General features: G+C 35.4%; 1 pseudogene; it reads right to left on the bottom strand.

Annotated features, from left to right (window-relative positions):
* Nucleotides 1–10,349: 10,349 nt before the first annotated feature.
* LOC140507338 (actin-related protein 2/3 complex subunit 1A pseudogene) lies at nucleotides 10,350–11,116 on the bottom strand (annotated as a pseudogene).
* Nucleotides 11,117–26,649: the final 15,533 nt, after the last annotated feature.

Genomic DNA, 26,649 nt, shown 5'->3' on the forward strand with positions numbered 1-26,649 from the left:
GGGGGGGGGGCGTTAATTTTCTCCAAGGGGAAATCACTAGTAGTTGTGAGGACTTGGAAAAGTCCTCTGCCCTAGGTGGGATTTGAGATGAGTTTTAAAGAAACCAGGCAACCTGAGAGGCAGACCTGAAGAAAGGAGCCATTCCAGGCATGAGGCAGTGCCACCGCAGAGGCATGGCATTGAAGGCTATTGTGTACAAGGACAAAAACTCAGCCAGTGTACAAGGCTCCTAGAGTACGTGAAAGGAAATGAAGTGTGGGAAGGAAAAGGTGGAAGCCACTGATGCTCACCCCCTCACTACTGCCTTCCACTCATCCCTTAAACTCACACCATGTATCCAGTCTGATGTCAAGCCCCATGTTTTCCACCATTATACCATCTCTTGCATATCTCCTCTTCTCTCCACAGTGACTAACCTGGGGTGTGTACTCTGCACCGGTCTCTGCATTTAAATTTAAATGGAATGCATTAATGTCCTCTTTTTTTTGGAATTATTATTATTATGGTTACCCATGCCTCTACCCCAACCAACCCTCCAATTATAAAAAAGACTTCTTATGAAATAAAGTTAAGGAAAATGAATCACGATGGTAGCCATGTCAAAAAAAAATGGCTGTCGTCTCTCATTTAAAACTTGGCTACCACACTTCTTTAGAGGTCCACTGAAGACTAGATCAGCCATTGCATTGTTCAGAATCTTGAGATTTCTGAAGTTGTTTTTGTTTGCAATATTGTTTTCCTCATAGAAGTTATTCTCCTGCATTGGCTTCCTTCACTCTGCAACAGTTCATATTACCCAGGATTCTCTGAGATCCGCTTCTCTATATGGTGCAATATCATTCCATAATTTTCCTTTGCCACAATTGGTGCAGCCACTCCCCCAGTTGCCTAAAAGACAATCTAAGACACCTCTTTAGATTCTTGTTCTTTCCTGCGTTATCCTCTTTGTATTTCCACAAAACTCGAATTGTTTCCTTCTAGCTGCTTGCAATATTTTCTCCTTGACCTGGGAACCCTGGAATTTGGCTGCAATAGTCCTAGGATTGTCTCTTTTCAGATATTAGATTGTGTAAATCTTGTCAAGGTTCTCTGTATTCCTCACAATCATATTTTTTTTTACTTTACTGTAAGAAGATCTGATTATCCATTGCCTAGATGATAGGTTCCCACTTTTTAACCTAAGCAAAAAAAAAAAGAATGACAATCATCTTTAATAACTAGAAGAAAACAGCAGGAACAATCAGGATATAATTGCATGTATCACGTGATCAACAAGACAGAGGACTCAACATTTTCTCTAATACTCACCCCCCCAACCTACTTCTCTAAAATGGAAATTATGGGCCAAAGATAAGGCAGCTTCAGTTGTCTTTTTGACTTAGGATAATTGACACCCTAAATGTTAAAGAAGCCAAACAAACTATGAACTGACTTCAAACTTCAGCTCACTCAATATCCCTTCCCCACCTCCAATACTAAGGCAGCAAAGATGCACTTAGCCAACCCAAGGATCTGATTGAAAGCTTTCACACAGTAGTTTGCAATAAAATCCAAACACACACCTTGATTGCCCATCCCTCTCTACCATGCTGTGGATATTCCACCTCCAGGCTATGGAAATATGCTCATACCACTGAAGACTGTTGTCCAGAAGCAGAGGATTGTTGGGGCTACAAAGTGAGTACCACTCCACCATTCCAGGAGAGACTTGCTAGGAGGCAGCATTCTGTGCTACACTTCCAAAGCAGAGGCAAAGTGAAACGGGCAAGAACTTGGCTTGGCTTGAAGTAGGGCTAAATGCTACATCCCACCCATACCTACTCCTAGAGTCTTGGAGAACTAAATTACAGAAATTAATACCAGTGCTATGGCTTTCCAACTGTTGGTGCTGGGCCAGAGACCTAGAAAACATGGGGAGAGGGACAAAACACAGGAAACATTAACTATGCATGCAGGGTGATGGGAGAGATGAGTGGCATTTTTCTAAGACTGAGGTAAACAGTTCAGCATCAAGCTGAGGACAATTTTGTCCATGCATTAGTCACTTTAGGTAGAATCCAAGGCTGGTGATCCATGAATTGCCCAGTATAGGAGAAGATTGAGATGCATGAAGATCCAACCCTCTAGGAAACCAAAATCTTTTTTTTTTTATTTAACTTTTAACATTTATTTTCACAAAATTTTGGGTTACAAATTTTCTCCCCTTTTATCCCCCCCCCCAAACCCACGTATTCTAATTGCCCCTGTGACCAATATGCTCTCCCCTCTATCCTCCCTCCCTGCCCTTGTCTCCATCTTCTCTTTTGTCCTGTAGGGCCAGATAGCTTTCTTGACCCCTTAACCTGTATTTCTTATTTCCCAGTGGTAAGAACATTGCATTTGATCCTAACACTTTGAGTTCCAACTTCTTTAGCTCCCTCCCTCTCCACCCCTTCCCCATGGAAGACAAGCAATTCAATACAGGCCAAATCTGTGTAGTTTTGCAAATGATTTCCATACTAGTTGTATTGTATAGGACTAACTATATTTCCCTCCATCCTATCCTGTCCCCCATTACTTCTATTCTCTTATGATCCTTTCCCTCCCCATGAGTGTCGACCTCGGATTGCATTCTCCTCCCCATGCCCTCCCCTCTATCCTCCCCCCCACCCTGCTTGTGTCCTTGTCCCCCACTCTCCTGTATTATGAGATAAGTTTTCCTATCAAAATGAGTGTGCATTTTATTCTTTCCTTTGGTGGAATGTGATGAGAGTAGACCTCATGTTTTTCTCTTGCCTCCCCTCTTTATCCCTCCACTAATAAGTCTTTAGCTTGTCTCTTTTATGAGAGATAATTTGCCCCATTCAACTTCTCCCTTTCTCCTCCCAATATTTCTCTCTCACTGCTTGATTTCATTTTTTTTTGAGATATGATCCCATCCTCTTCAGTTCCCTCTGTGCACTCTGTCTCTATGTATGTGTGCGTGTGTGCATGTGTGCACTCCCACCCAGTACCCAGATACTGAAATGTTTCAAGAGTTACAAATATTGTCTTTCCATGTAAGAATGTAAACAGTTCAACTTTAGTAAGTCCCTTATGACTTCTCTTTGCTGTTCACCTTTTCATGGTTCTCTTCATTCTTGTGTTAGAAAGTCAAATTTTCTTTTCAGCTCTGGTCTTTTCATCAAGAAAATTTGAAAATCCTCTATTTCATTGAAAGACCATTTTTTTCTCCTGAAGTACTATACTCAGTTTTGCTGGGTAGGTGATTCTTGGTTTTAGTCCTAGTTCCTTTGACTTCTGGAATATCCTATTCCATTCCCTTCAATCCCTTAATGTAGAGGGTGCTAGATCTTGTGTTATCCTGATTGTATTTCCACAATACTTGAATTGTTTCTTTCTAGCTGCTTGCAATATTTTCTCTTTCACCTGGGAATTCTGGAATTTGGCCACAATGCTCCTAGGAGTTTCTCTTTTTGGATCTCTTTCATGCGGTGTTCTGCAGATTCCTTGAATATTTATTTTGCCCTCTGGTTCTAGAATCTCAGGGTAGTTTTCCTTGATAATTTCATGGAAGATGATGTCTAGGCTCTTCTTTTGATCATGGTTTTCAGGTAGTCCCAGAATTTTTACATTGTCTCTCCTGATTCTATTTTCCAGGTCAGTTATTTTTCCAATAAGATATTTCACATTATCTTCCATTTTTCGAATCTTCACGCTATGTTCTGTGATATCTGTCTTTCTCATAAAGTCCTTAGCATCCATCTGTGCCATTCCAGTTTTGAAAGATCTATTTTCTTCAGTGAGCTTTTGAATCTCCTTTTCCATTTGGCTAATTCTGCTTTTGAAAGCATTCTCCTCATTGGCCTTTTGAACCTCTTTTGCAAATTGAGTTAGGCTAGTTTTCAAGGTGTTAATTTCTTCAACATTTTTTTGTTCTTCTTTAGCAGGGAGCTGATCTGCTTTTCATGCTTCTCTTTCATCCCTCTCATTTCTCTTCCTAGTTTTTCCTCCACCTCTCTAACTTGATTTTCAAAATTCTTTTTGAGCTCTTCCATGGCCTGAGCCCATTGGGTGGGCTGGGACACAGAATCCTTGATTTCTGTGTCTTTGCCTGATGGTAAGCATTGTTCTTCCTCATCAGAAAGGAAGGGAGGAAGTGTCTTTTCTCCAAGAAAGTACCCTTCAATAGTTTTATTTCTTTTCCCTTTTCTGGGCATTCTCCCCAGCCAGTGGCTTGACCTTTGAATATTCTCCTCACACCCACCTCGCCTCCTGGTCCTCCCAGCCAGCGTTTGGGGACTGAGATTCAAATGCTGCTTCCCACCTTAGGGCTTTTGGAGGGGGCAGGGCTGCTATTCAGTGTGAGAATTAAGTTCAGATGGTCAGGTCAGGGCAGGGCCGCCTCTCAGGCTCTGTTCCCTCAGGGGGTTTATGCACAGACCTTCCACAATGGATCCAGGCTCCCGCCCGCTTGGGGAGCCCCTGTCTGCAGCCGCCTCTCAGCTTCTATCTCCCAGGGGGGCCCAAGCCATGGGGGCACCCCACTCCCCTCTCGACCCGCCAAAGACACTCTCTCACCGACCCTCATCACCTGGGGGGGGGGGGGCTTGTGCTGCCGCTGGAGATCCCCTCTCTGAAGCCTGCTCGGATCTGTACCTCTCGGAGCCCCGGCTGCCGCAGGTCTGGACTGGGCTCCGTGTCTGCAGCGAGACGGACCTTTTGCGAGAGGTTTGCAGGTCCCTCTGTGGGTGGAGGGACCCGCGTGGCCACAGGATATCCCTTCTCCGTAGCCCGCTCGGATCTTTTCCTCATGGTGTCGCGGCCCCTGCAGGGCTGCACTCAGCTCCCAGTCCCGGCGCCCAGTCCGCAGCGCGAAGGACCCCCCGCGAGAGGTTTGCAGGTCTCTCCGGAACAGAAATCTCCCTCACTCCAATGTTCCGTGGCCTCTGGGTGCAGAATTCACCGTGAGTTGGTCTCCCCTAGCCGTTCTGTGAGTTGTGAGTTCAGAGCTATATGTATGTGCATCTTTCTACTCCGCCATCTTGGCTCTGCCCCTAGGACACCAAAATCTTATGGTAAAGAGTGAGACAATGAGGAATAGGAGAAAATAATTTAAAAAACACCCTGAAATTTCCAGGTTTTCCTTATGGAATCAGACACATTATAACAAAATTCTTCAAGATTTACAAAAAGTAGTAAAGAATCTAAAAAAAACATAATGGAAAAATGTTGAAAAAATAACCACTGAAAAAACCAACTCCTTACAAAGTAGAATTGGCCAAATGGAAAAGGAGTTACAAAACGTACCTGAAAAAATAATTTCTTAAAAATTAGGTTTGGATAAATGGAAACTAATGACTTTATGAGACATCAGTAATCAAACAAAATGAAAAACATGAAATAATAGAAAAAATGTAAATTACTTAATTGGGAGAACAACTGACCTAAAAAATAGATCTAGTAGAGATTATTTAAGAATTATTCAAATGACTGAAAGCCATTATAAAAAATAAAAAAAGAGCCTGGACAACATCTTTCAAGAAATTATCAAGGAAAACTGTCCTGATATCCTCTTACCAGAGGGTGAAGTAGTCACTGAAATAATTCCCTGATCATCTCATGAAAAAGATCCCAAAATGAAGACTGCAAGAGATATGGTAGCCAAATTCCAGGATTATCAGGTAAAGCAACCAGAAAGAAACAATTCAAATATCTTTGAACCACACTCAGAATTACAAAACAGCTTCTACATGAAAGGATCAGAGGGCTTGGAATTTGACATTCTGGAAGGAACAGGAGCTTGAATTACAATTAATAATCAACTACCCAGAAAAACTCAGCATAACCTTTCAGGGGAAAGATAAACATTCAATGAAATAGGGGACTTTCAGTCATTCCAGACGAAAAGACCAAAGCTGAACAAAGAACGTCTTCAAATTGAAGGCTCAAGAGAAGCATAAAAAAGTAATCAGGAAAAAAACCCTACCTGTTATTCAATAAGGCTAAACTGCTAACATCACTACAAAGAAAGATGATATTGCAACTCTTGAAATCTGTGTCTTTGTTAGGGTATTCAGAAGGGGCATACAGAGTTAGAGAGTATGAGTATAAGTTGAGTTTGAGTTGATGATATAAAACAATAAGGAGTGAAAAAGGGATTGTACTGGGAGAAAGGGGAAAGGGAAAAGGCAGGGTAAATTGTATTACATGAAGTGGTTCCCTATTACAGTAGAGGGAAGGAAGTAAGATTCAAAGGCAGAATAACATACACACTCAATTGGGTATAGAATTTTGTTCTATAGGGAATTAGGAGGAGAAAGGGGAAAGAAAAGGGAGGAGGGTGTAATGAAGGAAGGACAGAAAAGAGGACAGATGTAGTAGGAGAAAGGGAAAGAAAGAAAGTGGAATGATAGAAGGGAGGGCAGATTGAGGAAGGTGATGGTCAGAAGCAAAACACTGGTAAGAGTGGACAGGGTGAAAAGAGAGAAAAAATATAAATGGGAGGGGGAAATAAAAGGGAGGGCAATACACAGTAATCATCACTGTGAATAGGAATGGGATGAACTCTTCCAAAAAACAGAAGTAGATAGCAGAGTGGATTAAAAACCACATTACGACAATATGTTATTTAAAAATAAGAAACACATTTGAAGTAGGGAGATACACATAGAGTAAAGGTAAAAGGCTGGAGCAGAATTTTCTATGCTTCAATTTATTTAAAAAAAATAACAGGGATAGCACTCCTGGTCTTAGACAAAGCCAAATCAAAAATAGATCTCATTAAGAGAAAATGAAGGAAACGACAGATTCCTTAAAGGTACCACAAACAATGAACTAATGGAAATACTAAACATATGTACACTAAGTGGTATAGCATGTAAATTCTTAGAGGAAAGTTAAGTGAGTTTTAGGAAGAAATAGCAAAACTATAGTAGTGGGGGCCCACAATTTCCTTCTCCCTGAACTAGATAAATCTAGCTACAAAAAAAGAAGAATGAAGTTAAGGAAGTGAATAGAATTTTAAAAAAAGCTTAATAGGTAGACGTCTTGAGAAAATTGAATTTGATAGGAATACATCTTTTTCTCAGAGAAAAATGGAACCTAAACAAGAATTGATCATGCATTATGGCATAAAAACCCTCGCATTCCAAAGCAGAAAAGCATACATATTGAATTCATCCTTTTCAGATCATGCTGCAATAATAATTACATGTAACAAAGGGTTATGGAAAGATAGATTAGAAATTGATTGGAAATGAAATAATCTAATCCTAAATAATGAATGGGTCAAGCATCAAAACATAGAAACATTAATTGCATCAAACAGAATGACAATAAGGTGACAACATACTAAAATTAATGGCATGCACCCAAAGCAGTTCTTAGAAGAAATTTAAATGCTCATATAAAGAAATAGAGAAAGACCAGATCAATGAATTAGGCATGAAACTACAAATGCTAGAAAAGGAACAAATTAAAGATCACTAATTACCTAACAAATTAGAAAATTTGAAAATCAAAGGACAGATTAATAGAATTGAAGTTAAAAAAGCTATTGTACTAGTAAATAAGAATAAGGACTGATTATATGAAACAATGAATAAATTGGATAAATATTTGGTTAATTTGGTTAAAAAAAAAAGAAAACAAAATTACCAGTTACAAAAATGAAAAGGGTGAATTCACCACCAATGAAGGGGAAATTAAAACAATAATTAGGCGCTATTTTATCCAACTGTATATGAACAAATCTGATAATCCAAGTAAAATGGATGAATATTTACATATATATATATATATATATATATAAATTGCCCAGATTAACAAAGAGGAAAGAAAATATTTAACCCCATTTCAGAAAAAAAAAACTTCAAAAAATCATCAATAGACTCCCATAGGAAAAAAAAAAAACCCAAGCAAACTCCAGAGTCAGATGGAATTACAAGTGAATTCTAGCACATGTAAAGAACAATGAATTCCCAAAAGGAGACAGTGAGGATTATGAAATGTAAATTGCATAATTTTGATTAAATGAAATTTTAAAAAGTTTTTGCACAAACGAAACCACGATAAGAAAGAAAGGAGAAATCTGGGAAACAAAGTTAACAGCAAGTGTTTCTGATATAGCCCTCATTTCTCAAATGTATAGAGAACTGAGTTAAAATTATAAGAACACAATTCATTCCCCAATTGATAAATGGTCAAAGTTTTCAGATGAAGAAATTAAAGCTATCTATGGTCACAGGAAAAAAATGCCCTAAATTGATATTGATGAGCGAAATGCAAATTAAAACAACTTTGAACTACCATATCATTCTTATCAAATTGATTTAGATGACAGAAAAGGGAAATGACACATATTGAGGAAGATGTGGGAAAGTTGGAAAACTGATGCTTTGTTTGAGGTATGAATGGATCCAACCATTCTGAAAAGCAATTTGGAACTATGCCCAAAGGGCAATCAAACTGTGCATGCTCTTTGATCCAACAATTTCACTACAGGGTATACACCACAAAGAGATTAGGAAAAAAGGGAAAAAGAGCCACATTTCCAAAAATATTTATATCAACTCTTTTTTGTGATGGTCAAGAATTGGAAGTTGAGGGGATGCCCATCAATTGATGAATGGCTGAACAACCTGTGGTACATGAATGTAATGGAATACTATTGTTTCATAAGAAATGATAAGCAGGTAGATTTCAGAAAAAAAAAACTTACATGAAGTGATGCTGAGTGAAATGAGCAGAACCAGGAGAACATTGTACACAGTAACATCAAAATTATGTGATGATCCAGTATGATTGACTTAGGTCTATCCAGCAGTGCAATTATCCAGGAGAATTCCAAAAGATTCGTGATCGAAAAGGCTCTCGACATGCAGAGAAGGATCTACAGAGTGTGAATGCAATCGAAGCATATTATTTTTACATATTTTTGGTGGGTTGTTCTGTATCTTCTTTCACAACATGACTAATACGAAAGTGTTTCCATGGTTGCACGTGTATAAGATTGCTTGCCATTTTGTCATGAGGGGGAAAGCAAAGATAGGGAGAATACAAGTTTGAACTCAAAAGCTTATAAAAATGAATGTGGAAAATGGTCAAAATAAGGAATAACTTTGAGTTACTATTTTTAACTATTATAAATATACAAAATCAAAATAAAGATTGTATGAAGAAAGAAATTATGGGCATCTAGAGATAGAACTAAGAGAAGTATGAATAGAATAACTTTACATGCACATATGTAAATGTATATATACTTGTACACATACATACATACATACATACATACATCCACACACATATATATTTGTGTGTAATGAAAACCATCTCTAGGGTGGGGGGAAAGGAAGGAAGAATAAAAGAAAAAGAAAGAAGTTTACATGATCACTTTGCTATATTGTTGGAGGGAATAGGTTTTTCATCATGGGCAATCATGTTTTTATTGTACCATATTATGGAAATGCTAGTTTTTTTGCATAAGTTGCAAATACAATAAAATTTTAAATTAAAAAATTAACGCTTTGCTATTTTAATATTTTAAAAAGTTTTTAGCTTTATCATTTTCTTTTTTCTTTTTATTTTGTGATTTTCAGAATTTCTGTCTTTGTGTGAACATTGTAGCTTTTTTTGGTTGCATAACCAATTCATTGATACATCCATTCTCTCTTTTATTGATGAAGATGTTTCAATATATACATTTGCCTTTAAGGATTGTTATGAGAATATCAGAAAATTTTAGAATTTTATCACGTTATTTTCATTTCTTTAGATTATTTTTATATGGTTTATTTTATTTTTCTTTTCACAATCCATTATTTAGGGACTAAATCATTTAGTTTCTATTAATGTTTGAAGATGTTAGTTAAATGCCATTTCTTGATTATATTTTATTTGTATTGTTTAAGTACATTTAAGTAATTTAATTAAACATTTAATTGAGATACATTTAAGTAATTAAAAAGTCAAATAAAACCAATCTAACTGAAATAAGTTAAAAATTGGAAAAAAATATACATCTTTTTTATTGTATTTAAAATTTTTTTCTAGCAGAAAATTTACATAAAATCCCCCCTTGATTTAGTGTGACAGCTTCTCACAAATAACTACATAACTCTTTAAAGAGAAGCTTTGGTCAAGAACGGAGAGAAATACCCAATCAAAAAGACATCACTGCTGATTTTTCTAAACCAATATAATCACCAGTTATGTTAAACAAAACAAAACAAAAAGAAAACATCTGCAAGAAATATTTTCTCAGTTTTAACTTGTGATAGGGTCCTTTCCATCTTCATGTAAATGCTGGAGCTGCATCCTGTCAAGTATCTGTCATGCTAGAGAATGGAAATGCAGCTTCTTGTAATTCATAGCCCCTGGATGGAAGACTCTAACATCTTTTAATCCCAAGTTGTCATTGCTCCATCAATGCCAGTGGTGCAAACGCTGTGGCAGTCTTGCTTGTCCACTTCATAAATAGATGCTTGGCTGATACTATTTTGGTGTAGCGTGTCGACAGCAGTGTTGTGATCTTTAGTCGTGGCTCTCTTGTCCATGTTGTGGAAGTGTTCCATGCAAGATGATGTGCTGAATGCTGTGTTGATGTCTAATTTGGATATGGTCAAGCAACCACGATCAGCGTGATTACACAACAGTGGGCAGCAGTCATGGCCAGCAACCACTGCACTGTTCTCAGAGACAAATAACACACTCAGGAGTGGGAAGAACTCTGTTTTCATCTGTGAAACTATCATTTTTTGGAATCATCGGCAACTGATACAGTAATATCATGACTGACCCAAGTAAGGTGGTTTCCGTTGGCAGATCAACTACTCCATGTACCGAACCATAAATTCCAGTACCACCAAACTGACATCAGTTGTCCAAAAGGCATCTTGGTACCCCATGGAGTACTGGCTAGTTTTTCATCAACTTCTTTAATGTGAACAGAAAAAAAAATCTCTGCATTTGATGTCAAAAGTTGGTTGTTGAGGTGCCAGTCCAAACTAAGGAGAGTAGAACAAATTGGCTTTTTTATGTGCTTGCTCACACACCAATCATTTTCAGACTTAAAGTATCACAAGGAAATCAGTGGAGCTCCACTACCTACAGCAAATTTATTCTCCAGGGGAGATCATTAATATCAGTAAGCACCCCAATATATACACAGGGGGACCGGCTACCATAGGTTCTTAGATCTGCATTCATAAAAGGAAAGCAACTTTCAAGGGATTAGCAATCACTTTAGATAAGCTACATATGATGGATATCTGGAGAGAATTAAGTGGAAATAGAAAGGATTAAACCTTTTTGTCAGGGATTCATGGTACATTTACATAAATTGATCATATGTAAGTATGCAAATTTCTATTGTTAAAAGCAGAAAAACAGAAATACTAAAAATATCTTTTTCAGATAATAATGAATCAAAATTGTATTAAATAAGGTACCAAGGAAACAGAATAATAACTAAGTGGAGATTAAACAGCCTAATCTTAAAGAATGAGTACATCAAAAAAAAATCATGAAAACAATCAATAATTTTATTAGAAGGAATGACCACGAGACGACATGTCAAAGCCTATGGGATAAAACAAAAACAAGAACAGAGCAAAATTTCTTTTATCTGAATTAAATAGGGAAAGAATAGGCTAATTAATTTGGTGTGAAATAAAAAAAAAACAGAAAAAGAACAAATTAACCAATTAAACACTAATTTTAAAATCCTAAAAATTGAAAGTGAGATTAATAAAATTGAGAGTAAAAACACATTGAATTAATAAATAAAGCTTGGAGTTGCTTTCATGAAAAACATCCCATAAAATAAATAATTGGTTAATTTGATTTAAAGAGAGAGAAGAAAACCAAATCACTCGCATCAAAAATGAAAGGGTAAATATACCACTAGTAATGATAAAATTTAAACATTTACAAGGAGTTATTTAGCCAAATTATATGCCATGAAATGTAACAACATAAATGTAATAGAAGAATATTTACAAAAAATATGGATTGCATTAGGTTAACAGAAGAGGAAGTAGAATATCTAGACCTATTTTAGAATAATAAATTGAGCATGCCATAAATGAGTATCCTGAGAAAAAACACCAGGACCAGATGTATTTACAAATGAATTCTATCAAACATTTAAAGATCAACTAATTCCAATATTAATTTCTTTTGAAATAATAGATAAAGAAGGGATCCCACCAAAGTACTTTTATGAAACAAATATGATATTTATAACTAAATCAGGAAGAGTAAAGGCAGAAAAATAGAAACATAGACTAGTTTAATTAATAAATATGGATGCAAACATCCTAAATAAAATATTAGCTAAAAGATTACAGCAATATGCTGCAAAGATTATGCAAAATGCAGGGATGGTTTAGCACAAGGAAATGTATAAATTTAAAAGAAAGATATATGAATATATTGATAGATACAGAAAAAGCTTGATAAAGTTCAACACTTATTTTTAATAAACACTTGAAAGTATAAATGGATTTTTCCTTTCATTGATAAAAAATGACATTTATTTAAAATGTGCATGTGTTACTTGCAATGATGACAAACTAGAAGCTTTTCCAGTAAGATAAGGTGTGAAACAAGGATATCCACTATCAGAAATATTATTCAATATTGTATTGGAAATCCTAGCAATAGCAATAAGAGGGGAAAAAAGAGATTGGAAAGGATCAGAGTAGAGAATGAGGTAATAAAACGATCTCTTTTTACAGAAAATATGATATACTTGGAAATTCCAGAGACTTAACTAGAAGTTAGCTGAAATAATTAATAATGCTAGCAAAGTAGCAGGAAATAAATTAAGTCCACAAAATCATTAGCATTCTTATGTGTCAGAAATAAGACTCTGCAAGAAAAGATAGTAAAAAAATAGCCTTTAAAAATAATTGTAGAGTGGTTAAAATACTTGGAAGTACATCTGCCAATACAAACCAAGTAGCTATACAAATAAAATCATACAGAAGTCTTATATGAATAAAATCAGATTGAAATAATTGGAGAAATATTGTTTGCGGGTAGACAGGCCTAGCAGCATAATATGATAATTTTACACGAGTCATTTTATGTATTTAGCATCATTCCTATTAAATTTCCTAACAATTTTTATTGAATTAGAAAGAAGATGAAATTCATTTGGAAAAGAGAAAAAAAGTCAATAATACCAAAGGGAATAAAGGAAAAAAAATACCCTGAAGGCAGCTTAGCAGTACTAGATCTCATACTTTGTTATATGGCAGTGATTATGAAAACTATAAGATAATGGCTAAGAAATAGAAAGACACATCAATAGAATAAAGTAGACATATAATTTACAGCAGCAAATAAACATAATAACCTTGTATTTGATGGGTGTGAAGGCAGAAGATTTTGGGATAACAATTTACTATTTGGTAAAAATTGTTGGGAAAACTGGAAAACAGTATACAGGAACTGGACTTTGGCCAATATATTATGCAGTTTACCGAGGTAGAGTCAAAATGGATCCATGACTTAGATATAAAGACATATTTTATAGGAAAATTAGAAGAACACGGAATATATTACTTAGACTTATTTATAGGCAAACAATCTATGAGTAATTGAGAGATAGAGGGAAAAGTTAAGTACAAAATGGATCATTTCAGTTATGTTCAATTAAAAAATTTTGTACAAATAAATTTGAAGCCAAGATCAGAAAGAAAGCAGAAAATTATGAAAAATATATAGAAAGTTTAACAAATTAAAGGTCTTCTCCTAGAATATATACAAACTTTTTGAAAATTTATATGATATAAGTTGCTCCCCAACTAATAAATGATCAAAAGATATAAAAATGCAGTTTTTCAATGAACAAATCAAAACAATTTATTGTCACGTAAAAATGCTCTAAATCATTACTGACTGGAGAAATGCAGATTAAAATAACTTTGAGACCACCTACCAGATTAGCTACAATGGTAGAAGGGAAAAGTGACAAATCTTGGAGGAGATGTGGAAAAATTGGGGCACTAATTCAATGTTGATGGATTTGAGAATTGACCCAACCATTTTGGAAAGCACTCTGGAATTATGCCCAAAGAATTATTAAGCTACTTATACCCTTTAACCTAGGAATACCACTGCTTAGTCTATTTTCAAAGGTGATTAGGGAAAAAAGAAAGGTTTTGTATATCATTAGGATGGAATACTACTGTGCTATAAGAAATGATAATTTTAATGATAGTAGAAAAACATAGAAAGGATTGCAAGAATATAGAGCAAAATAAGTAGAAGCAAGAGGACATTGTATAGGGCAATAGTAATATTGTTTTAAGAATGATTTTGACTATTAAATATACCCAAATTAACTACAAAGGACACACACATGTATGCACATACATATATGTGTATGAGTGTGTATGTACGTATATATACATACATAAACACATGTGATATATATATATATATATATATATATATATATATATATATATATATATATATATGTATATAATTTGTCTAATGAAAGCCACTTCTAGAGCTGAAGGGGGAGGAAAGAAAAAAAAGAAATTTACATTTTGTGGTACATTTGAAAAGAATAGCTAACTGTGCATAGAGATTCGCAGTTTCAGTTGCAATAGTTTTGTTTGGACTAGTAATGGAAATGCTTGTTTTAGGCCATGAATTAAAAAGAAACGAAGCATGGTTTATTTTGTTGGATTTATTTTGTACCCTCAAATATTCCTGACATTATTTTCTTAATTAAATATCTTGAATGATGCCCTAGAATTTAGGTATACCTTCATATTGACACGTGAGATTAGTTTTGTCACCTCTTTGTCTATACTTACACCTTTAATTTTCTTCTCTTGCCCAGCTCCCTTTCCACTTCCTTTTCCTTTCTATTGCCATAACAATAACATGATAATGGGGAGAATAGTAATCTTTGTTCTATTCTAATATTGTTGGAAAATGTTTTAGTCTATCCACATTATATAAGATACTTACTTTTAGAAGAATAATTGCACCTTTGCGACTTTCTTCTCACTTAATTCCAATTTCTTTTCAGAGACTGTATTATTTAAGACTTTTACTCAGTTTTTTTGTTCATTTGGATAGTTTATAGTTTTTACTATATTCCTATTTCTTTAATATATTCTCTGTTTCCTTAGCATATAACTGTGTGTAATAGGTTCTCATAATTCTTTTTATTTCTTCTAGTTCGTTGTGATATAATCTTGCTATTTCAGTTATTTTATTGATTTGATTTTATCCTCTCCCTTCTTTAACCAGATTGGCTAACTATTTATCAAATTTATGGTCTCTTCAAAGAATCAGCTTTGAGTATTATTTTTATTTCTATAGATTTTTTTGTTTCTACTACTTGCTTTTTCTCTAATTTTTATATGTTTTCTTTTGTGGTGATTTTATACTTGCTTATTTGTTGAATTTCTAATGTTTAATGAATATTCAGTTAATTAATCCTCTTTCTATTTTGTTAATGTATATTTGAAGATATATGCTTTTTTCATGTAGACTGATTTAGCTTTATCCCAGTCAATTTGATATATATTTTTCATCATCTTTTTCTTTTAATTGTTGGTTTTCTAATCTATTCTTTGATTCCTCATTATTTAGGATTTCACTGTCAAGTCATTATTTGAATCTCTTGTCTTTTGTTTGTGATCTGAACCAATTTATATTTTTTTTGTTATCGTCTATAAGAATGTCTTTTCTACTACCTTTTGCAAGTGTTTGCAATACCTCTGGATGATAAATATACTAGAATTTTTGTGAAATAGGCATATTTGTTAGGAATTTCATCCAGAAGACATCATAAGTATTTGAACTTTTTTCCCCAGCATTTTTAAAAATTTTATCTTTTTCCTTTTGTTTGAAATACTTTCTCATGTGTTCAAAAGTGAGAGAAACAGTGAAATCCATTGCCATTATTTTGTTGCTTCCCATAGATTCTATAGCTCAATTAGAATTCCTTTTATGAATTTCGATGCTAAAATATTTGGAAAATATAATTGTAATACAGATATGTATTTGTTTTTATGAGTTTCTTTTAATGTAATGTAGTTTTCTTGTTGATCCCTTTTTATGTTTTAAATATTATTGGTATTTCTTATATCATGATTGCAGCTCCTGCTTTTTAGGGTTCACTTAATGCATAGTAACTTCTTTATCACTTCATTTTTATTTTGTTCATATATTCATTTCTTTTTAATGTGTTTCTTTTAGAAACCAATAGTGGGTATACATTTATATATTTCATCTGTCATTCTTTTCATTATTTAAAAATAATCTATTAATTCATATTTAATTTCCAACATTCACTTTGATAAGATTCTGAGTTCTAAATTTCCCCCCTCTACTCTCCCCAAGATGCCATGCAATCTGATATAGGCTATGCATGTACAATCATAGTGAACATATTTCCACATCAGTCAAATTGTGAAAGGAAAATCAGAACAAAAAGGAAACACCACAAGAAATATAAAAAGAGAAAATAGTATGCTTCAGTCTGCATTCAGGCTCCATAGTTCTATCTGTGTATATGCATAACATTTAACATCATGAGTCTTTTAGAATTGTCTTAGATCATTACAATGCTGAGGAAAGCTAAGTCTATCAAAGTTGGTCATTTGAACAATATTGCTGTTGTAGTGTACAATGTTCTCGTGTTTCTGTTCATTTCACTCGGTATCAGTTCATGTAAGTCTTTCCAGATTTTTATTAAATCGGCCAGCTAATAATTTATTATGGAACAATAGTATCATATTACATTCATATACCACAACTTGTTCAGCTATTCCCCAAGTGATGGGCAGTCCTTCAAGTTCCAGTTCTTGGCTGTCACAAAAAGAACTGCCATAAATATTTTTTGCATACATAAGTCCTTTCCTCTTGTTGTAATCTCTTTGGAATATAGACCCAGTAGTGGTATCGCTTGGTCAAAGGGTATACACAGTTGGATTGCCCTTTGGGCATAGTTCTGAACTTCTCTCCAGAATGGTTGGATCAGTTTACAACTCTGACAACAAGACATTAGTTTACTAATTTTCCCACGTCTTCTCCAACATTTATCATTTTTCTTTTCTGTCATATTAGCTAATCTGATATGTCTGATGTGCTTTCTCAGAAGTGAATTTAATTTGCATTTCTCTAATCAATAGTGGTTTAGAGCATGTTTTTCATAAGACTATAGATAGCTTTAAATTTTTCATCTGAAAACTGCCTGTTCACATTCTTGGACCATTTATTACATGGTATATGGCTTGTATTCTTATAAATTTGACTGAATTCTCTACATATTTTACAAATTAGGCTTTATCAGAGACACTGGTTGTAAAAATGTTTCCCCACTTTCTGCTTCCCTTCTAATCTTGATTTCATTGACTGCTGGTCTAAAACCTTTTTAATTTAGTGCAATCAAAAGTATCTATTGTACAATAAATAATATTCTCAGTTTCTTGTTTGGTCACAAATTCTTCCATTCTTCATTGATTGACAAGCAACCTGTTCCTTCCAATCCTATTTTACTAATGGTATCACCCATTTTATCTAAATCATGAACCCATTTGGAACTTATCTTTGTATGCCACCTAAGATATTGGTTTATGTCTAGTTTCTGCCATACTATTTTGCAATTTGCCCAACAGTTTTTTCAAATAGTGAATTCTTTCCCCCAAATTGGAGTCTTTTGGTTTATCAAACAGTCAATACTATAGTCATTGACTAGTGTGTCTTGTGTATATAACCTATTCCACTTATTCACTACTGTATTTCTTAGCCAGTCCTGAGGAGTTTTGATGATTGCTGCTTTAAAATACAGTTTAAGGTCTTGTATGACTAGGTTACCTTCACTTACATTTCTTTTCATTAATTCCTTTGATATTATGGATCTTTTGTTACTTTTTTCTAGCTCCAGAAAATAATTTTTGATAGTTTGATTGGTATGGAACTGAATAATTAAATTAATTTAGGTAGAATTGTTATTTTTATTATATTGATCATGGAGACAAGTTGGGGGATGCACTACTCCAATTTATTGACAGTTAGAATGCCAAGACCAGTGCTTTCAGAAAATTTCTTTTGGTATTTGTGGGGAAGATGGTGTGATGGAGAGAAAGTCATGAATTAGGGAGGCCCTTGTGACAATTCAGACGAACCGGGGTAATTAGGGTGATGCCTGGAGCAGAAACACAAATTTCTGAAAAAGGGATGGATTTGTGGAGAAAGACAGTGATCTCGAATTTTGACATGTTGAGTTTGAAATGGCTATTGGTCACTGAGCTTGAAATGTCAAAAATTCATTTTCAACAAAGTATTGTAGGAGTCAGTATCCTAGGATTGATATTTGGGTCGACAGATAGGTTTGGGTGTCAACAGCATAGAGTTGTTTAGTGAATCCATGACAGGTAATGAGATCAATAAGAACCAACGAAAAGAAAGAAGAGCACACAATATTTGGTTGGTAAACTAGCAAAAAACACGGAAGAGAAGTTTGATAATACCGCCATAACATTAACATCCAAATCTATCTGTCTAGGGGAGAGACTTTTTACTCATAAATCTATCTCCTTTATAAAGTGGTTAGTATGTTTCATCACCAGTTTTCATGAGTTTTAGATGCTCATGATGTTAATCAGAGTTCATACAACTTTCAACAATTAACAACAGGGGGGAAAACGAAACCACCAAATATCTCAGGAAGAAGAAACTTCAAAGACGTTGAACATAAGTAGATAAACCAAGAGAAAACTATTAACAGGAGAAATAAATAGGATCTCCAGACCTAGGAAACAAATGCAAGCATCTAGGAACACCGCAAAACAAAGGAAAATAATCCAATATTTGATGAAAGAGAGGATCACATAGAATGTGAGGAAAGTGTAGAACCATAACATGCTCTTCCTGAGTTATTTAAAACAGGATAGGATTTACAAGGGCAGAATAAATGGTTTCTGCTGGAAAGTACGACAAGATTCATAACTCCACGTTCACACTTTCCCCCAAAGTGAACGATGCCTACAGAGGAGAATGAACATCCAGAAAAACAATGAAACTAGCAAGAAGAGATATAAGTGATCCCACATGAGAAGTATAAGTCTTCTAAATCTCATATATCTGGAAAAATCTATAACCCTCAGTGGTTGCACTTAACAGGTGCAATCTTTTTAGGAATTTATGTAACTTTCAAAGTTGTAAGTTTTAAAATGAATGCTGTCGTTTTATAACATGCTCACATGGTTCTGTCTATTTAATTCTTCATTAATCTATAAAAGCTCTCAAATTTGTTCAAAAATTGTTGTCCTAATTCTACTCTCTTCACTCTGCATCTGTTCATACAAATCTTTTTTTAAAAAATGAAATCCTTTGAGGACTTCCAGAAGCCAATATGGTGAAGTAAGTAGTAAGATGCTCTCATTCCCCCCTTACTGACTTTGAAAAACCCAGAAAATACTGCCCCAGGAAAAATACTGAAACAGTGGAGCCAGTAGAAAGATGGAGTGTCACAATATTTTTTTTAGCTTGTGAGGCTAGGGGATTAATGGGAAAGGTTCCTCTTGCTGTGGGTGAAGGGGATCAGTATAGGACAAGATGAGTTTTGGCAAGCCATCAGAAAGCCCCCACCTCCTCAAACCAGCAGGAGATCCTGAGCCCAAGGGTGGTGGAACAGACAAACACCAACACCAGGATCCCTTGCATGTCTTCGCATGGCCAGGGGAACTAGCAGACACCAATGTGGAGGACCACCATTTCCACAGCAGGCAGGTGTTCACCAGTGGCTGAGCCTACCTATGCTCTAGTGCAGCCCATGGTGAGGAGGTGACCTCCAGTGGTCAGACCACCCCAACACCCACACCTCAGGCCATGAACTTCTTTGTAACCCTGGATAAATGCAGTAAAACTCTACCTAGCATTGGCACACACGAGCTATTACTTCCAGCTCCAGCTCAGCACCAGGCAAACTACAACTTGTAGCTGCCAGAATCTGAGGCCCCAGCACACAAAGGCAGTAACTAGGCCCCTCACCACCAGCACAAGAAGTGTGGGACAGTGCCCCTTGTGTCACAGAAGCAGGGATGAACTTTAAAAGTTAGAAAAAGGCAAAAACCCTGACCAATAAACAGCATAAAAAATCAAAGACGATAGATTCTTGTGTGGACAAAGAAGTTCAAAATAAAAATTCAGAAGAGGACAGCATTGTCACTAAATGCACATCTGAAACCTCAAAGGAGAGTATGAACTGGTCTCAAGGCCAAAAAGTCTTCTTGGAAGAGCTCAAGAAGGATTTTAAAAGTCAAATTAGAAAGGTAGAAGAGGAAAATGAACAATGCCTTTAAAAATTCAGGTGACAAAATGGAGGAAAAAAAATCACTGAAGAAAATAACTCCTTAAAAGGTAGAATTGGTTAAGTGGAAAAGGAGGTACAGAAGATAACTGAAGAAAACAATTAATTAAAAATCAGAATTGGGCAAGTGGAAGCTAATGACACTATGAGATATCAAAAATCGGTCAAACAAAATCAAAAGAAGAAATAGAAGAAAATGTAAAATACCTCACTGGAAAAACAGCTCACCTGGAAAATAGGTCCAGTGCAGAAAATTTAAGAAATATTCATCTACCTGAAAGTCATGATGAAAGAAAGAACCTGGATAGCATTTTCCAAGAAATCAACAAGGAAAACTACCCCGAGGTCCTAAAACCAGAGGATAACATAGTCATTAAAAAACCCCACCAATCTTATCCTGAAAGAATTGAAACTGCTTAGCTATATTATATCCAATTTCTAGAATTATCAGATCAAGGAGAAAATACTACAAGCAGTCAGACAGAAACAATTCAAGTATTATGGAACTACAGTCAGGATCATGCAGGACCTTGCAATTCCTACATTAAAAAATCAGAGACTTGGGATAAAATATACCATAAGGCAAAGAAGCTTGTTTTACAACCAAAAATCAACTACACAGCATGCTATTTCAGGCAAGGAGATGGATACTGAATAAAATAGAGGACTTCCAGACCATCCTGATGAAAAGACCAGACCTCAACAGAAAATTTGATCTTCAAATAGAAGACTGAAAAGGTGCATAGAAAGGTAAACAGGAAAGGGAAAAACATGTTATTCATTAAGGGGAAAGTATTTACATCCCTACATGGGAAGATGACACATGAAAATCTGGGGAATTGTATCTTTATTATGACATTTAAAAGGGATATGCATAGATAGAGGGAATGGGTATAAGTCAACTGATGTGATAATAAGAATGTAATTAAAAGGTATGAAGGGGTTGTTATGGGAGAAGAGAAAAGGAGAGGGCCAAAAAAGGTAAATTATATCACAAGAAGAGGCACAAAAGCACATTATAGTAGAGAGAAAGAGAGGGAGAGGAACATTGTTTGAACTTTAGTCTCATCAGATTTGTTTTAAGGAGGGAATACCATATTCAGTTTGGTGTAGAAGACTAAGTTGCCCTAGAGGCAGTAGAAGGAGAAAGGGGAAAGAAAATGGAAGGGGCCTGTGCTTAGAGAGGAGGGAAGAAGCAGTAAGGGAAAAGGGAAAAAAGGGAAAGGGAAGATTGATTAGTGGTCAAAAGCAAAACTCTACTGAGGAGGGAAAGGGGGAAGGGAGAAATAAAAACATAAACAGAGAGAGAGGAAATAGGATGGAGAGAAAGACACAGAGAGTAATCATAAGTGAATGAGATGAACTCTCTCATAAAACAGAAGCAGATAGCAGAATGTATTAGAAACCATAATCCTACAATATGTTGTTCACAAGAAACACATCTGAAAAAGGGATATACACACAGGACAAAGGAAAAAGACTGTTACAGATTATATTATATTTCAGATGAAGTAAAAAAATATCAGGGATAACAATCCTGATCTCAGACAAAGCAAAAACAAAGATACATCTAATTAAAAGTCGCCAGGAAGGAAACTATATATATACACACATCTCTCTCTCTCTCTCTCTCTCTCTCTCTCTCTCTCTCTCTCTCTCTCTCTCTCTCTCCACACAAATATGTATCTATAAATACATATCTATATCTATAAATACATATATACACATATATGTATATATCTATATATGTGTGTGTATACATATACACATACATATGCACACATATACATGTATATATGTATATACATACACATCTATATATACACATCTACATATACACACATAATACACACATATATATGCACACAAATATACACATACACACATATATTATATACATGTGTATATATACAGACACACATACATATATACGTACATATATATATGTACTTTGCAATTCCAAACTGTGTTGGCATATTCAATGTTGCCCCCTGTGCTGTGAATAAAAACACCTTGGGCAATAAAAATACCCATTCCTATTAAAAACTATAGACAATATAGAGACAAATGAATCCTTCCTTAAAATGATAAGCAGCATCTACCCCAAACCATCAGCAAATATTTTATGTAATAGGGGTAAGTTAGAAGCACTTCCAATAAGATTGAGGGTGAAACAAGTATGCTCATTATCACCACTATTATTGAATATGATGCTAGAAATGTTAGGTTTAGCAATAAGAGAAGAAAAAAGAATAGAAGGAATTAGAAAGGCAAAGAAGAAACAAAGTTATCACTTTTTGCAGATGGTATGATGATATACTTAGAGAATCCTAGAGAAACAAATTAAAATCTATTTGAAATAATAACCTTGAACAAAGTTGCAGGATATACAATAAACCCACATAAGTCATTGACGTTTCTATATATTACTAACAAAGCCCAACAACAAGAGATAAAAAGACAAGTTCCAATTAAAGTTACTGCCGAAATTATAAAACATTTGGGAGTACCTACTGAAGCGAACCCAGGAACTGTATGAACACAATTACAATGCACTTTTAACACAAATAAAGTCAGATCTAAATAACTGGAAAAACATCAGTTGCTCATGGGTAAGCTGAGCTGATGCAATAAAAATGACAATTCTACCTAAATTCATTTATTCAATATCATACCAATCAAACTACCCAAAACTTATTATATGAAGTCAGAAAAAATAATGACAAAATTCATCTGGACCAACAAAAGGTCCAGAATGGGAATTAATGAAAAGAAATACTAGAGAAGGTGGCTTAGCCATAGCAGATCTCATATTGTATTATAAAGCAGCAATCATCAAAACTCCTTGATACTGGCTAAGAAATAGTAGTGGATCACTGGAAAAGGTTAGGTACACAAGACACATTAGTCAATGACTATAGTAATCTACTGTTAGATAAACACAAAAACTCCAACTTTTGGCATAAGAATTTACAATTTGACAAAAACTGCTCAGAAAAAACGGAAAACGATTGGTTGGTTGTTGTCCGTCATTCTCGAAGAGGTCAAAAATGACATCGCTATGCAAAAGTCAAGTTTCAATTTGTCTGTGGCTGATCAGACCAACATGAGCTCAGAATGCTCTACCAAAGGTAGGGCACAAGTAGACCATGTGAACATTTTGGGTGGATACTCTAAATTTGAGTTTCCTTTGTTTCATTTGAGCTCTTTCAATTCTGCTTTGCTCATAGAGCACAGTATCATCTCTGATGTGGGCACACAGTACTGAACATTCCCTGTGCCAGTCTCCCATGTCACACAATCAATTTCAAAGTTTGTGAGAGATACCTTGACAGTTTCCTTGTATCTCTTCTTCTGACCATCATGTCATCTCTTTCCCTATATGAGTTCTCCGCAAAATAGTCTTTTCGGCAAGCATACATTTTGCATTGTCCATTATGCCACAGTAAAATTTACTTACAACGTGGATGATCTTCTCTGGGCAACCAAGTTTTGACATAATTTTCCATAAGCCCTCATAACTAACAATAGGAAAGGTCTTGGTCAGATCTACAAAAGTTGTGCACAGACCTCTGTTCTGCTTCTGGCATTTCTCCCGCAGTTAGTCGTAGGACAGCAAATATCATATCAACTGTTCCTTAGTCATTTCTGAATTCAAACTGGCTCTTAGGTAGCTGACCGTCTTCCAGGTGAAGGATCAGTGTATTAAGGAGGACTCTGGCAAGAATTTTGCCAGCATTGACTAAGAGACACTCCTCAACCTGTGATTGTCACAAGACAATTATTTTTACAGAGATGGACAATAGAGGCATCTTCAGTCTCCTAGGAGATAACATTCTCTTGCCAAATAACGTGGAAAATTTCAGTCAGCTTTTACAAGAGCAACGGACCCCCTTCCTTGTAAATTTCAGCTGTAATCGAATCAGCACCATGTGTTTTGCCACATGAAAGCGCCTACTGGCATTTAAAACCTCTTCTTCAGTTAGAGCTTTTGCTTGGGAGGGATTGACTTCAACCTGAGGTAAATGGTCAATGGCCTTAGCATTGAATGATGATGGTCTGTTGAGAACACTATGGAAGTGTTCAACCCATCTCTTGAGGATCACGTCCTTATCACTAATCTGTGTGGCTCCATCATCGTTGAGTAGTTTTGATATAACCATGGGTCTTTGGTCCATAAATAGCTTATAGAGCATCATAAAAGTACTTTGGATTGTTACTACCACCAAAACACTGAATTTCATCTGCCTTTTCATTGAGTCAGGAATTTTTCAAAGATCTCTAAATTATTGACATTAATATTTCTAGTAGACATTTTGCCTTGTGGGTACCACTTTTGATGACTGAAAAAAAATTAGCTTGGAAAGGATAAGTCTATGATCACTTCAGCACTCTGCACCACACACTGCAAAAAACCTACAACAGCTTCATGGTGCTCTTCTTCACTGTGGTCACTCTAGAAAAAACATGTATCCAGCTCGATTTCCCTAAGCTGGCCTTCATTTGTCAGCCTTGGTTCACTCAGATCTGCTATTTGGATACGATACTTGATGAGTTCTCTTGCAACAAGAGCTGTTCATCTTTCAGGTCTACTGGAGTTTGTATTGTCTATAAGTGTGTATAAGTTCCATGTGCTGACAGTGAGTGGAATCATCTCTGCAGACATTTTTATACATTTTTTTTCGCATGTGTTTTAACCACAGAGTGGGACACCTTTTCTAACTCCTTTCCTCATACCAGGAGATGAACAGTAATCCTTAAAAGACTGCTCAGAAACCCAGTGGGTTGCAGAATCCTAGTGAGAAACGACCCTATGGTCTGGGCCGCCTATGTGCAGGATATGATCAGGCAGTTTTCCGTGGAAAAAATTAAAAATATCTATAGTCATATGAAAAATGCTCTAAATCAATATTAATTAGAAAAATGCAAATCAAAACAACTCTTAGATACCACATGGCACCTGTCAGACTAGTTAATGACAAAACAGGAAAATAATAAACCCTGAAAGAGATGTGGGAAAATTAGGACACCAATGCATTGTTGGTGAAGTTGTGATTTGGTCCAATCATTTTGGAGAGTTATTTGGAACTATGGTCAAAGGGCTTTAAAATGTGTTTCCCCTTTGACCCAGCAATATCACTTCTAGGGTTGTATCCCAAAGAGATCATACACATAGAAAAAGACTCAGATTTACAAAAATATTTATAGCAACTTTTTTTTGTGGTGGCAAAGTATTGGAAATTGAAGGGATGCTCATCAATTGCGGAATGGCTGAAAAAGCTGTGAAATATGAATGCAATGGAATGCTATTATCCTATAAGAAATGATGAGCAGGCAGACTTCAGAAGAACCTTGAAAGACTTATATGAACTGGTGCTGAGTCAGAGGAGGAGAACCGAGAGAACACTGTACACAATATGTTGTCTTCCCCAAGTGAATATAAAAGAATGAAATCATGGACGGTTGCCTTTTGTGCCTTTGCATCTCCTGGCCTAGCCTAGTGACTGGACAGGTCTAGATATTTAATAAATGTATAACTGAGAATTGGAGTAACTGGTCATTTTGAGTTTGAGAGGCTGATGAGATAATTTAATTTGAGATGTCCAACTAGACAGGGAGGTTCTGCAGAGAGATGAGCACTTAGCCCATGTTCAGTCTTCTTTTTTATTGTATTATCTTATAGAAATGCTTGTTATATTACATAAATTAAAAGTTAAAAATAAGTAAATTTCAAGATAAAAACATTTTTAAAAGAGATTAACAAGAGGGAGGATATCAAGAGAAAAGAGAAGAGTATCTAGGTTCACTCATGGCTCCCACCAAAGTAGGATTCTCTTGAAGTATAGACTGAATGGAGAACTCAGAGAGGGAACGAGGAAGGATGAGGCACAGATGAGGAAAAGACCCACAAGTCTACCTCTGGTCTTGTGAAGAGATGGTCAGTTTTGTGAGAATTTTATGAGATCCTTGTCAAGGTCTATGGGACATACCCTTATAGATATTTTCCTAGTGTTCACTGCAGAGTTTTTATTGTGCACAGTTATGTTTGCCTGTTTATTTTGAACCATGGGCTCAAGAAAACATTCTTTTATTTTTCTAAATATTTTGAACTTAGGCAAACAGCCAAACATCAAAATAAAAGCATTTCTACATGCACAATAGAACATAAAATGAGGATCTTGCATCAGTCTGTGAATTTTCATTTCTTACTTTTTGGTCCTTTATATGTGCATTTACATATAACATATATATATATATATATATATACATATATACATATATATATCTCCATCCATCCATCTATCATAAATCCTTAC

This window comes from Notamacropus eugenii, chromosome 5 (assembly GCF_028372415.1).
Source record: "Notamacropus eugenii isolate mMacEug1 chromosome 5, mMacEug1.pri_v2, whole genome shotgun sequence".
Classification (NCBI taxonomy): domain Eukaryota; kingdom Metazoa; phylum Chordata; class Mammalia; order Diprotodontia; family Macropodidae; genus Notamacropus; species Notamacropus eugenii.